The sequence below is a fragment of the Nannospalax galili genome, unplaced genomic scaffold (assembly GCF_000622305.1).
Source record: "Nannospalax galili isolate Female #2095 unplaced genomic scaffold, S.galili_v1.0 scaffold218, whole genome shotgun sequence".
NCBI lineage: Eukaryota > Metazoa > Chordata > Mammalia > Rodentia > Spalacidae > Nannospalax > Nannospalax galili.
Window position 1 is genome coordinate 1158058 of NW_008343207.1, and position 15183 is coordinate 1173240.

The following is a 15183-nucleotide window of genomic DNA, read 5'->3' on the forward strand; positions in this document are numbered from 1 at the left end:
ATTACACATCAATTATACCTCAATATGCTGTGAGGTTATTTCAGTTCTATAGAGATCGTGACTCTCCAGGCACAGAGAAGTTTTATTTTTAAAACTAAATACCTGGGGGCTATGGGGGTGGTTCAGTGGCTAAAGTGCTTCCCAGGCAACCATGGAGACAGTTCAGATCTGCAGAACCCACATTGAAGCTGGGTGGGGGTGGCAGCACACTTGTGATCCTAGCACTCAGGAAGCAGAGACAGGGGAATCCCCCAAACAAGCTGGATGTCAGAGGGTTAGCTCCAGGTTCATCGAGAGACTCTGCCTCAAATATGAGGTGGAGTGTGATGAAGGAAGACACCTGATCTCAACCTCAGGCCTCCACAAGCATATGCACCTGCACGTACACATGTGCCTACATGGGACACACACCACACATACAGACAGACAAAAAAATGGGTACTCATAATTTTTGTTTTGATGGTAATGAAAAAATAATTTAGTCATAATCTAGAAAGATGAAAAAAATGTTAATAAGAAATGGAGTCCAGGGTTGAAGAGATGGCATAGTGGTTCAGAGCATTGGCTGTTCTTGCAGATGCCTGAATTTGGTTTCCAACACCCAAATGGTGACTAACATCCATCTATAACTCCAGTTCTAGGAGAGCTGATGTTCTTTTCTAGCCTCTGTGTGAACCAGGTACACACTTGTTGCACATATATGCATGCAGGCAAATACTCGATACATACAATTTTTTTAATCTTAAAAAAAGAAAGAGAAGCTTATTTTGAGAATGATCTAATCTGTGATTTTTTTTTAAAATTATTTATTATTTTTATTTTATATGTACGCATGTATTGCCGGCATGTAGGTAAGCGCACCCGTGTCATGCAATGCCCGTGGAGGTCAGAAGAGGCTGTCGGATCCCCTGGAACCGGAGTTTTGGACAGTTGTTAGCTGCTATGTAGGTACTAGGATTCAAACCCAGGTCTTCTGCAAGAACAACCAGTGTTCTTAACCGCTGAGCCATCTCTCCAGCCCCCTAATCTTGATTTTTTAAAAATGTAAATTGAGACCACAAACCTCAGGAAGCCTACACACATCTGTATGGACCAGATACACAAACATCACACACATACCACACACAACACAGACACAGACCACACACACACACATGCACACACACACACACCACATCTACCACATATACTCATTGCATTGGTCACTTTTCTGTTGCTGTGATAAGACACCATGACCAGGACAACTTACAGAAGAGTTTATTTGGCTTACAGTTCCAGAGGGGGGAGAGTCCATCATGGCGGGGGTGGAGCATGGCAGCAAAGGTGGGAGCAGAAAGCCAAGCACTCACATCCTTAAGCAGACATGAGATGCACAGCAGGACATGAACTCTCAAAGCCTGCCCCCAGTAATGTGCTTCCTCCAGCATGGCCACACCTCCTAATGGTTCCATGACCCTCCCCAAGCAACACCATGAATTGGGGACCAAGTGTCCAAATACTTGGTGCATATGGGGGACATTCTCATTCAAATCACCACACACACACATCACTTGTGTACCATAGATACATGCACACACATCACACATGTACCACAGATACACATATCATATATGTTCTGCAGATAGACATCATCATGTGTTCCACAGGTACACATACACCACACACATACCACACATTCACACCACAGATACGCACACATACATCACAAAAGTACCACAGATACATTATACAAGTACCACAGATATATACACACATCACACGTGTACCGCAGATACATACAGATACATCACACAAGTACCACAGATACACACACACACATCATATGTGTACCACAGCACAAACACAGACCACACATATATCACATGTACCACTGATATATATATATACAGATACATATATTCATATATGCTGTACCCTCACATATATCAGAAATATATATACATACATATAGCACACATATCACCATTACCTATACATACATATACCACACTCACACATCATGGTTACATACATATATCACCACTCTCACATGGCAGATACATATATATACATATACACATACCATAGATACACACATGCTCATGTGCATTCACAGCCCTTTCCCCCACAGACTCCAGTTTCCTTGTAGGGTCTTCCCTTGAGCCTTGCCCTTGAACAGGGGAAAGCTGGGTACAAAGCCAGAGCCCCCTTCCTCTTTTTGTGCCCACAGAATTATTTCAGGTGGCGATAGGCAAAGCGGGAATGGACATCGTTGCTGCCTCCTGGATGCTGCCATGAGAAGCTAGAGCATCTAGCTGAGAAACTGCTCTTTCTGAGCAAGAGGCCTACTGTGGCCACAGAAGAGTCCCCTCAGGATGAGGGCTGTCCACTGAGCAAGACTGTGTGTCATGCTCCAGCCATCTGGGCAGAAGGTCCTGGTCCTGAGAACCGAAGGTGACTGAACCAGGGCCGGGATGAGGGGGAGACAAGGGTTCTTCCTAGGGGGCCACGTTGAAGGAGGCACTCACTCTCAGGTGTCACCCTTGTGCTTGCGTAACCCAGAGACCCCGTGCCTCCTTGAATGTGGCCCTTTGGACTGTCCCTGGTCTGACCTCAGCCTGGCCTGGTGGAGGCCAGTCAAGCTCTGAGTGGCTCATCCCTTCATCCTGTGGACTCCATATCCCAGTGGGGAAGATCAGAGTGTTTGGGGCTCTGCATTAGCACAGACCCTGGATAGCCCTCACTGATCCCCAGGTAACACGGGCCAAACAACAGAGGCCAGAAACCACAGGCCAAGTCACCCCATCCTGCAGACCCCCAAAGACCCTTCTGAGGATTCTCTCTGGGCTCCATGGGCAGAAGCAGCTCCCTCCTCTACTCTGGCAGACAGAGATCCATTCAGCACTGGCCTGGGGGCCCTGTGGTTCCTCCTACTAGGAAAACTCAAATCTGCTTCCTGCAAGAGCAGCTTCAAAGGCTGGGGACATGCTGACCTTTCCAGTGCTTTGTTAATAGTCCCTGAAAAGGCTTTCATGCCATTGGCCACTCTATTTTCAGGGGCTAATTTTTCTCGTGCCTCTGACTGCCACCCCCAGACATTTCAAAGGGCTCAGAATTTGGGGACGGCAGTTCCTGAGATGATTGCTCCTAGAAGAGGCAGGCGGGATGGGTCAAGGTACTGCACAGTTAGTGACTTCTGCCTCAGGGGACCCCTGAGGGCAGCAGAGTTTATGTAGTTCTGTTCTTCCCAGAAGCTTGATGGCTATCCCTCGTTCATACCTCAGGATGATGACCAGAACCATTGAGCTGGAGGGAGTCAGCCTCTGAACCAGAAGCAGACCCAAATCTCACATCCTGGGTCAGCTCTAGCACTTACTATTCCATTGGCCAGGATTCTAGTGGCCACCAAAAGCCACCTATAAAGACATAGCTCCAGGGTGGCAGTATTGAAAGGTGCAGTGGATTTTTAAGAGGAGGGGTCCAGTGGGAAGCCTACATGTCATTGGAGGTGTGCTTCTCTGTCCCATTTGGAGACTGAATAGGTTGCTCCTATGCATACTTCCACCATACTGAGGCACATCCTTTCTTTCACCAGGGAGTATACCAATGGGTCACCTGATCTTGCATTTTGAGCCTCCCAAAATGTGAGCCAAGTGACACTTTTCTCTTTATAAGTTAGTCATCTTGGGCATTTTGCTGTAGTAACATAAACCTGACCAACAGGGCCACCTTGCCCAGGATACAAGGCAGAGACTCCATGTACCTTTGTCATGTTTTAATGGGCCAGCCAGGGCTAGGGGCACACACATACACACACACACACACACACACACACACACACACACACACACAAAGAGGCAATTTCATGGGGCTGGGAGAGATGGCTCAGTAGTTAAGAGTATTTGCTGCTCTTGCAGAGGACCCAAGTCCAGTTTTCAGCATCTACACGGCAACTCATAAGCATCTGTAACTCCGGCTCCAGGGGATATGACACCCTCTTCTGACCTCTGAGGGCACCCACACACATGTGGTGCACATACCCATATGCAAGCACTCATATCTATACATTAAAAAAATGATTTTTTTTTTTTTAAGGACAGTTTCATTTTCTACACCAAATTCCAAAATCATTTCACAGGACTTAGAAGAAAAATTGCCCTGTGACAACAGTTGGGTAGGAGAGGGCTGTAAATGAGAAGGAGGAGGCAAAAGAGAGTCACTTACACCCAGGCCAGGTCTCTGCTTCCACTTCTAGGGGTGTGGACGTTGCTTTCCACTAGAATTAGAGAGGGTGGAGATCTGCATTTTCCTATTACACAGGAGAGAAAGTGAGACTTTTTGCCCCTCAGGCTGAATCTTGTGGCCTTTGTTTCCTCCAGCTCCAGTAGTCCAGTGCTGGCCTTTCCTACTCATTCTTTTGATTTCTCATCAGATGTACTAGTTACTTTCCTGTTGTTATGATAAAACACCATGACCAAGGCCTCTTATAAAAGGAAGAGTTTATTGGGCTTATAGTTCCAGAGGAAGAAGTGTCCATCGTGATAGATGTGGCAGGAGCAGAAAGGTGAGTACTAACATCTTCAGATAGGCACAGAAAGCAGAGATGGTCTGGAAGTGGGCAAGACTATGAACTCTCAAAGCCTGTCCCCAGTGATGTGCTTCCTCTAGCAAGGCCACACCTCCTATAAACTCCTCAAACAGCACCACCAACTGGGGCCAAGTATTCAAATACTTGAGCCTATGGGGTCACCTCATTCCAAACACACACCAGGCTTCCAATTGCTGGCACAAAAGTATCCTGTGATTTGGGATTTACAATCCCTCTTCCTTTTGTTCATTTTCCTTCAGCTGAGGAAAAAGAAAGATGGCCCACTGGTGGACCAATGTCAAAAGTTCCTATGGATTTGAGTGGTATTAACTCTTATGAAGTTGCCTGGGGAACCGGTAGCTGATTCCAAATCTGTCCCTTGGGGTAGGAGTCCAAAGTCACTGAAGAAAATGATACTGTGTTTTGGGGAGAGATAGAAAAAAGACTGTGGAACTGGAGAGATGGCTCAGTGGTTAAGAACACTGGCTGCTCTTCCAGAGGCCCCAGGTTCGATTCCCAGCACTGACATGGTGGCTAACAATCATCCATAACTCTAGTTCCAGGGGATCTGACACCCTCTTCTGACTTCTATAGGCATTGCACACACAGGTACACTTACATACATGTAGGCAATACACTCATACACATAAAATAAAAAGAATGAATAAAATATTTTAAAATTGCATTTTAACAAAAAGGAAAAGAAAAAAAGTGTGGGATAACTCAGCAGGTAAAGGTGCTTGCCACCAAGACTAATGACCGGAGTTCAGATCCCCAAGCCCCACATGGTGGAAGGAGAAAACTGACTCCTACAAGTTGTCCTTTGATCTCCACATCAGTGCCATGGCACACATGCTCCTGAACTAGATAAATGTAATAAAATAAAATTTTTTTGGTCTTTTTGAGACAGGGTCTCCCTGTAGCCCCAGCTGTCCTGAAACTCACTATGTAGACCAGGTTGGCCTTGAACTCACAGAGATCCGCCTGCCTCTGCCTCCCGAGTGCTGCGATTAAAGGCGTGCACCACCACACGGGCAAAAATAAATTTTTAAAGGAAAAATATTGCTCTGCAGTGGGTCATCACAGTCGTTCAGTTTGAAGTCTTGAGACCAAAGACCACCTCCCATATATCACCAACACCTGCAGCTGTGGAGGCCTGGGGCTAGGCCACCTTGCACCACCACATGGCTCAGTCACCATTCATGCAGTGCTTGGAAGCACCCCTTCCTGCAAAGCAGCCTGGCTCCCACGCACCAGAAGACATGTGCATGGTGAGAAAGGCAGAATTATTTTTATGCCAATTATTATATTAAATATATAAAATAGGGCTTGGGAGAAAGCTCAGCTAATAAAACACTTGCCTTGAGAAACAAGTGCCTGAATTAGATTTCCAGAACCCACATAAAAAGAAGAGGGGGTGGGGGGGGCTGTGCTTGTATCTCAGAGCCCAGGAGGTAGAGGCAGGAGAATCCTGAGGCTTACTGGCCAGTCACCCTAAACTACTTGGTGAGTTCCAGACCAGTGGACAGACACATTCTTTAATAAGAACAGAGAATAGTTGTGCACACCTATAATCCAACATTCAGAAGACTGAAGCAGGATTGTGAGTTCAAAGCAAGCCTGGGCAACATAGCAAGCTCAAACCAGCCTGGGCTATACAGGGAGATCTCGTCAAGATTATTAATAATAGAAAGAGATTTCTTGGAGGGAATGGAAAGGTCAGAGATGGGGAAGAATGGGGCAGAACCTGCCCTTCAACCACCACTACCTCCTGGTTCAGACCATGAATACTGTTTGTTCTAATTCTTCCACTCATCCCCCACTCTGGACCCCCAGCAGTCCATCCCAGGCAGCCTACAGAAACTCCTGTGAGGCCTTATCTATGGTCTCCTTAGATGACAAGGGCCCAGCCCAGACAAAGACCTTTTAAGGTTCCTATTGTTTGGCAGCTGCCCCCTGCCCCCCAGCCTTCAGTGTCTCCTATCAGGTAGGAAATACAGTATGATTGGTTCTGTGGTGACCCTGTGATCCTTGCTAATCTGATTTAACCTGCATCACTTACTCATCTGGAAAAACAGGCATCAAACCATTTGCTGGACCAATCCACAGATTCCTAGGGAAAGCGGAAGCAGTTTTGATGGTTTGAGGAAAGGTGAAATTTCAGGGAACGGGGGCCAGAGAGATGATTTGGTCGGTAAGAGTGCTTGCTGTACAGACAAAAGGACCCAAGTTCGGATCTCCAACACACCATAAGTCTGTAACCCTAGTGCTGAGGATTCTAAGATTTTTTTTTTAAAGGGCTGGAGAAATTGCTCAGTGGTTAAGAGCCCTTGGCTATTCTTGCAGAGGACCCAAGTTCCCAATACCCACATTAGGTGGTTCACAACCATCTGTAACTTCAGCTCCAGGCAATCTGAGTCTCTTTTGGCCTCTACAGGCATCTACACACCATGGCATACACTCACACAGACACACACATATTCATATAAATAAAAATAAAATACATCTTTAAAAAAAAGAACAGTAGATTGACTTAGGGTAAAGGCACTTGCCACCAAGCCTGGTAACGTGAGTTCAGTCCCGGGTCCCACATGGTGGAAGGAGAGAACTGATTCCACACAAATGCCATGGTACATGCACACCCCACACATATACATACAGAGTCACACACAATAAACAATGTGATTAATTTTTTTTTAAGATTTAAAAGATTAAAGATTTGCTGTACTTCACTTTTAAGCAAAACACAAAAAGGTACAAACTGACCTTCTGACAAGGAATTAACCTGTTAAAAAGGAACACCATGACAACATTGACACTCAGCCACAGTCAGTCCCTTCTGCTGGTGCCTTGCAAGCTTGGGGCAATGTCACAGAAATAAAGGTTCATGTCTAGAGGATCAAAAAAGATACTGTGTGGAAAGTGATTTCTTTGGGTCTTATTACCCACGGTTGGGCTGCAGAGGGGATCCCTAAATCATTAACTAACTGGCTTCACGTTTCTTACCACAGATCCAGAGGATTTTTTTTCTTTAAGTATTTGGTTCCAAAGGTTTCTGAGCTATTCTGTTTCTTGGTGTTAATTTTTCCATTGTCTAGACAGCTGTGGAGTCAGACAGGATTACCTAGAGGAAGAAGCCCGCTTATGACCCAGAATCCACCTTAGCAGCCAAAGGAATTTACATACTAATGACCCTGAGGCAGCTGTCATAAGAAACCCGGTAAAAAGCAAACCTCAGTGTGTTTGTGGAGTCTGGAATTTGGCAGGGACAGATCCTTTTTGCATTGCTAATCTATATGGACGACCTTTGCACAAAACCACACAGGAAAAAGGCGATGACCATGCGCCTGGTGGCAGAGACACAGGAGTTATGTGGACTGGCTTTCTGGAATGTTACAGTATGTTAGAGTTGTGAGCTCTACAGTCCTGACAGAAGCTCCCATGGTCACCATCAAGCGCTAACAAAGATGTACCCCTTAGGGAGGGTCTTAACATCAACCTCACACTTTGTCTCCTGTGGAAATTCCATTCTGATGACTATGGACAAGGAATTCAGACTTTTGAGATAAAGTTAACGCCTCCCATCAACTCTCCCTGAAAATTCTTACCCACTAGTCCCAGGACTGGCTTTGGAGGCCCTTAACAGACTGTCCCCCTATGGTGCCTCTGGCACAGGTAGGGCTCCCCTAACTTTGGCTACCCTTTGCTTAAGACATAGTCCCACCAAAGGACTTGCATTTGACTATAGAGACAGAAACGTGGCTGTCAGGTGTTACCTCACTTTCCATAGACTCACCAACCTGGCCTGGCATTGTGTGTGTGTGTGTGTGTGTGTGTGTGTGTGTGTGTGTGTGTCTTGCACCATATACTTGACCATGGATAGTAAATACTATTAAACCTGGTGCTGGGAGATGTCTCAGTTAGTCAAGTGTTTGTTGCACAAGCATGAGGACCTGAGTTGGATTCCCAGAACCCACACAAAAAAGTGGGCATGGTGATGCATGCCTGTAATATCAGTGCTGGGAGGCAGAGACAAAAGATTCTAGGGCTCACCAGGCAGTCAATCTAGCCTGATCTATGAGCTCCAGATCAGTGAGAGACCTTGTCTCAAAAAATCAGGTGGAGAGTGATTGAGGAAGCCACCCAACACTGACCTCTGGCCTCCATACACAAGCACATAGAATGCTGGGGAAATTCTATAGCAATCTTGGAAATTATTCCAATTTAGATCTTTACCTCAATCAAATAGTAAAATCAAAATAAAGAACATTTTAAATATTTTTATTTTGAGGGGCTGGAGAGATGGCTCAGCAGTTAAGAACACTGGTTGTTCTTACAGAAGACCTGGGTTTGAATCCCAGCACCCAAATGGCAGCTAACAACTGTTTGTAATTCCAGTTCCAGGGGATCCGACAGTTTCTTCTGTCCTCTGCAGGCATTGCACGACATGGGTACACTTATCTACACGCAGGCAATACACACATATACATAAAATAAAAATAATTTTTTTTAAAAAAGGATTATTGTTCTGAGACCATTTCAAAAGCAAAAAGCTCTGTCACACCCACTCATGCCTCTGTACTGGATCCGTATGGAAGAGCCAGGATCAAACAGCTCAACAAACCCAGGTATTAAGAGTTGTTGTTTTTTTATCTCTACAAATCTGGCAGGTAAAACTTATTCCTAAATGAGACCCCCCCCCTCTCTCTCCTTTCTCTTTCTCTCTCTTTTTAGGGGGTGGAGTAGGGGTGAGAGACTCACTATGTGGCCCCAGTTAGACTGGAACTCACTAAGTAGTTTATCCAAGGCTAGCTTCAGTCTCACATAGATCTGCCGGCCTCTGATGCCTGAGTGCTAGAATTAAGCATCACCACACCCACCATGTGCCTCTTTGTGTTAACATGGCATATTGAAGCTCTCCAGTGACTTAACCACCAACTCCAAGAGGCCCTGGGCAGACTTTGAACATTCCTCAGCTTAACAAAGGAGGGACAGACACCCAAAAGGGACAGAGGACTTGCACAAAGTGGACATACTCATTTTGTGACACAATTAGGTCTAGCTTGGCACTGTGGGTTTGAAAGAGAACATGAGTCCAAATGCCATTATGTAAACCTGCTAGTTGCCACATTTTAAAGAGTAAAAAAAGATAAGATTAATTTAATTTGTTTTTATTTATTATTGTGGGGGTGGGCACATACATGGAGATCAGAGGACAACTCTGAGGAGTCAGTTCTTTCCACTGTGAGTTCTAGAAATAAACTTGGGTTGTCAGATTTGTGTGGCAAGCACTTTTACCCCCTGAGCCACATCCCCAGCCCTAGATTAATTTCAGTATCAGTGTCTGGGTCCTGTCTATCAAAACCTTGCCTGCTCACTATGGGATCAACATGACAAATTATTGATGAGGTTGTCTACATCCTTGATTTATCTTAGGGTCTAAAACCACAGCCCATCTCAGCTGCTCTACAGACACAAGGTGGGTGATAGCAGGGTGGACATCCTAACACTACTACGTAAATGCCAGATTCCCAAGTCAGTGCTCACTCCTCACCATGTCACCTAAGCAAGGCTCTCTGGTCTCTTTTTGTCATGCCTCCCCAACCCTGACCCTGTCCCCAACCCCAACCTCTGTCTTCTCTTACCTCCTATGACCCTGTGATTCTGCACCTTTTAAGACTCCATTTTCCTTCCTTTTCCTGCTGTCTTCCTTTGGTGCCCTTTCCTCTTGACACTCTTTAAGTGTGGGTGTCCTTCATGGTAGTATATTTATGTCAATGACAGCAATAATGATTTTCCCCTTCTCATCATCACCACCACCACCATCATCATCATCATCACCATCATGAATATCACCACCATCATTGCCATCATCACCAAAATCACCATTATTATCACCAACATCCCATCATCATCACCATCATCACTAGCAAATTTATTATAACATCATCATTACTGCCATCATCAATATCACCATTATCACCATCATTACCACTACCACCACCACCATCATCATGACCACCATTGGCATCACAGCCATCATCATTGCGATTATCCTTATCAACATCAGTACCACCATCATGATTGACATCAACATCACATTACCACCACTTGAAACCTGAGCTATGTGCTGCTCTAAGTGTTTTTTTGTGTAAATAGTTTATTTAAAACCCACAGCTGCCCAAGAAGTAGTACAGCTATTGTACCCCTGTGTTAAGTTGCTTTTACTGCTGTAAAAATTTACCACAAACCTATGGGCTTAAGACATCAACTGATTATCACTAGATGGAGAAGTCTGCATGAGGGGCTGAAGGTATAGCTCGGTGGCAGAGCATTTGCCTAGTGTGAACAGGCCCCGGGTTCCATCCTCAGCACAGAGGAGGAGAAAGAGGAGGGAAGGTCTGCCACAATTCTGACTGGGTAGCAGTCAGGTCTGGCAGCTACTGGGAGAGAAGCCATTTCTGCCCTTTTCCTGCTTGTCTTAGCCACTGTAGACTTAGGCTCACAGCCTTTTCAAAGTCAGCCACAACTGTTGATTATATCCCATGCCCCATCACTCCAACCACCCTGCTGCCTCCTTCTTCCACTTTGAAGGTTTGTGCTATGACATTGGGCAACTAGCCCCTAAGTCAGCTGACTAGCAACCCTGATTACACCTGAACCATTGTTCCCCTTTACCATGTAATCAAAGGAAATTCCTGGGTGATCTCAAACTTGGGGTGGGAGTTTATGTGTGTGTGTCTATACATGCGCATGCCTGCAGAGAGAGAGAGAGAGAGAGAGAGAGAGAGAGACAGAGACAGAGACAGAGAGAAGAGGTCAGAGGAAGACATTGAGTGTCTTGCTCTCCTCTATATTTTCTTGAGACAAAGTCTCTCACTGAACTGGGAGCTAGGCTGGGGGTCGGCAAGCCCCAGTGACCCTCCTGTCCCTCCCTCCCATAGCACTGGAGTTATAGGTATATGTGGACACACCCAGATTTTTCTCTGAAGATTTGAATTCCAATCCTCATGCTAGCATAGCAAGCACTCTTACTGAGCCATCTCCCCAGCATCTCCATTCTAAACTTAATCACAAAGCTAGAGAATAGAGAGAGGAAAGGAAATGAGGGAAGCAATCAGTTAACAGTCACAGAAAAAACTACATAAGGGGGCTCTCTATTCCTGAATGAACCTGAAACTGAGTCAGAAGCCCAGTCAGTCATCCACCAACAAGGCACCAGCCTTACTGACGCAGGAACCTTGACATTGCAGACTCTAAGCAGTGAAGAAGCCCTGTTCCTCTTCTCATGATGGTCTTCCTGTCCCCAGTCCTTCCCTACAAACGTTGGTAACATTATCCTACCCTCTCAACTCTAGTCAATGCAGGTTTAGGGCAGACATTTTGTTGGACAAATGCCCTTGGTACTCAGGTACAGCAGACTCATTTGGCAGCTCTCTGGTCTCAGGACCTGGTCCTCTTCTGGGTAGATTCAGAGTGTCAGGAAGGGCAGAATCTCCACAGCACCAGAGAAACAAGTTTCTCTGCAAGTAATTCAGTGGTATGCTGTGCTCCAACAAGCTGCCTTTATGTACGTGTGGGCTCTGAGTATCCTTCCTCACATTTCCCTACCTGAAAAAGGTGGCCTCACTGTGCTGGGCTCTTCATGAAGTCCAACTTTAGACAAGGCAGCCAGCCACCCAAGCCCAAGGCATCTTCAGACCACTGAATACTGTCTCCCCAGCAGTCCACTGTGTCCTTCTGATATATAACCTGTGAAGGAGGAGAAAGAAACCCTCAAATATATTCACCCTCAGCAGAAGATTCTAGAAAGTTCAGGTTCAGGCATATTAGGGTCCTTTGCCTTTTCTGCCTCTATGGCTCCTTCTCCTCCCTTGTGTTGGGATACAGCTAAAAATGATCAGAATGTAGAACAGGGCCACATAACCTCAGAGACCTCCTAGTGAGGACGGCAGGAGTCAGCCTGCTCCATTCCCGACATGCTGGCTGTCCCATGATCCCTTACCTGACTCTAGGCTAAGTTTCCATTTTCCCAACCCTAATCAGGTTTCTTGTAAATTGGGTGACCGGACAACAGGGCAGAAAGTACCATGAGCAGACACCAGGTAGCTTTGGAAATCCCCTCCCTCCCTCTACCTGCCTGCCCACCAAAAACCCAACCCTGCCTCCTTCCCGCGAAACTTCCCTATAAAAACTCCTTCTTTTCCATATTAAAAGGAGCTGTCCACTGACACAGTCTCCCAGGTGTTTCTTCCCATCGTACGCCGCTGCCCAAGACCTTCCTTTCCCCCACCGTCTTCTCCCTCGCTTAACCCTCCACAACCAATCTGGACAGTGTGCAATGGCTCCCCAGCAACAGCAAGGCCCTGGCAGGGAGGAGACCAATACCCTTGCCCATTGGTCCAGAAGCTCCCGAAGCCCCATATGGATGGACAAGGTGTCACTCTCTCCCCTACTAAGCCCAATAAGATGCTGGTGAATGCAGGAGAGCCTCCACCATTACTATCATCACCACCACCACCACCATCATCATCATAACCACCATCATTACTGCTATCATCATCAACATTATAACAATAGTCTCCATAATCATCACCATCACCATCATCACTACCATCACTACCAACAGCAGCAGCACCATCTTTGTCATCATCACCACCATCATCTTTATTATCACCACCCTCACCATCACTATCATCATCACTGCATCATTGCCAACATCATTATCATCATCATTAACATCACTATCATTGTTACTATCATTAACATCACCATCACTATCATCATAGTCGACACCATCATTGAAATAATAGCCATCATTGTCACATCACTGTCACCATCATCACCAATGCTACTCTAAACCATATGCTGCTCTAAGTGAAGACAGCCCAGAGTAGACAGAGCCCCTTCCCACTTCTCCTATCCTGGATCTTTGACGAGTTCCTCATGCTCCACTCCAAGGAAAAGACCACAGTTAGAAGGCAAAGGCTCCAGAAGCTGATGTCCCCGAGGATGCACTGATCCTCCTGCTTCTTCCCAGCTGTGGCAGGATTCATCATCCTCCAAGCTTCCAGAAGGACTCAAGCAGGACCCAGTCCATTTGCAACTCTCGAGCCACTCCTGTACACTGTGTACCATGAGCTGTGCCCATCATCAGTGCTGTCAGTGTCCTTCCTCTTCTTTTCCCACCTGGCAAGGCACCCCTACTCAGCCATACTCCCCCCAAAGGGTCAGCTTGAGTCAAGGCAGCCAGCTAGCAGACTGGGGAAAAATCCACCTCAGCACTCAGTGTGAACAGCTTTCTCATCAAATCTCAGAGCTCTGCACAGCCCCAAGGCTGTTGCTCCAGCCTCTGCCTGAGTAGATGAAAATTAGCCAAGACTAAATAAGATAATGTATGAGGGCTCAGGCTTCCAGTCTTCTTCCCCCAAATGGCCTGGCAGGGCCAAGGGCTCCCGAGGAGGCAATATGGAAGAAGGGTCCTCTGTCCAGAGTATAAATATTAGCATATGGCTTCCAAGCAAGTTAGAAACCTGTTATAACGCTAAATTGCTATAAACTAACATAAAACAGTAGCACAAAAATAAATAACGAAGGAAAGAAAGAAAGAAAGAAAGAAAGAAAAAAGAATTGAAAGAGAAAAGGGTTGGTGATGGGGTGAGACATACCCATGAGCCCAGGTGCATTTCCTGGTTCTGATGTTGTCATTTCTGTTTTTATTTTGTTGTTGATATGCATATGTTCGTGGGGGTGGGGCATGCATGTAGAGGTCAGAGGTTGACATTGGATGTCGTCTTCAACTACTCTCCATCTTATATTTTGAGACAGGTTTTCTCATTGAACCCAGAGTTGGCTGATTTGGCCTTAGGTGGCCAGCAGCATACCCACTGATTACTCTCCCCAGGGCCCCGTTGCTCTGTTTTCACATGGGACATAGCTACAGGGGAAACCTAGCCAAGATGATATGAGATTCTCTATACTTTTTTTTTTTTAAACTTTCTATAAGGTATATGATTGTTCCAAGATTTTTTGAAAGTGTTTCCTGGGGCTGGAGAGATAGTATCAATGGTTAAGAACACACATCCTGCTCTTACAGAAGACCTGTGTTCAGTTCCCATAACGCACATCAGATGGCTCATAACTGCCTTTAAATCCAGTTCCAGGGGATTGTACACAGTCCTCTGACCTCCATAGGCATCTGCATTCAGGTTGTGCACATAAACTCACACACACACACATATATACACACAAATAAATGAATAAAAAATAAATTGTTTTTTAAAAACGTTTTTCTTGGCCGGGCGTGGTGGCTCATGCCTTTAATCCCAGCACTCGGGAGGCAGAGGCAGGGGGATCTCTGTGAGTTCGAGGCCAGCCTGGTCTTCATAGTGAATCCAGGCCAGCTAGGGCTACAGGGAGACACTGTCTCAAAAAAAAAAAACAAAAATAAACCAGTTTTTTCTTGAGGTGAAGTGCTTTTAGTTGAGAGAGAGCAAGGGGGAGGGGAGGGAAGAGAGGAGACTGAGCTAGAGAGGAGAGGAAACTGGGAAGACATTGTAGAAAATCTTCTGACTGATTTTGCCTTTTGCCTTACATACCTATCATGCTGGAATGCA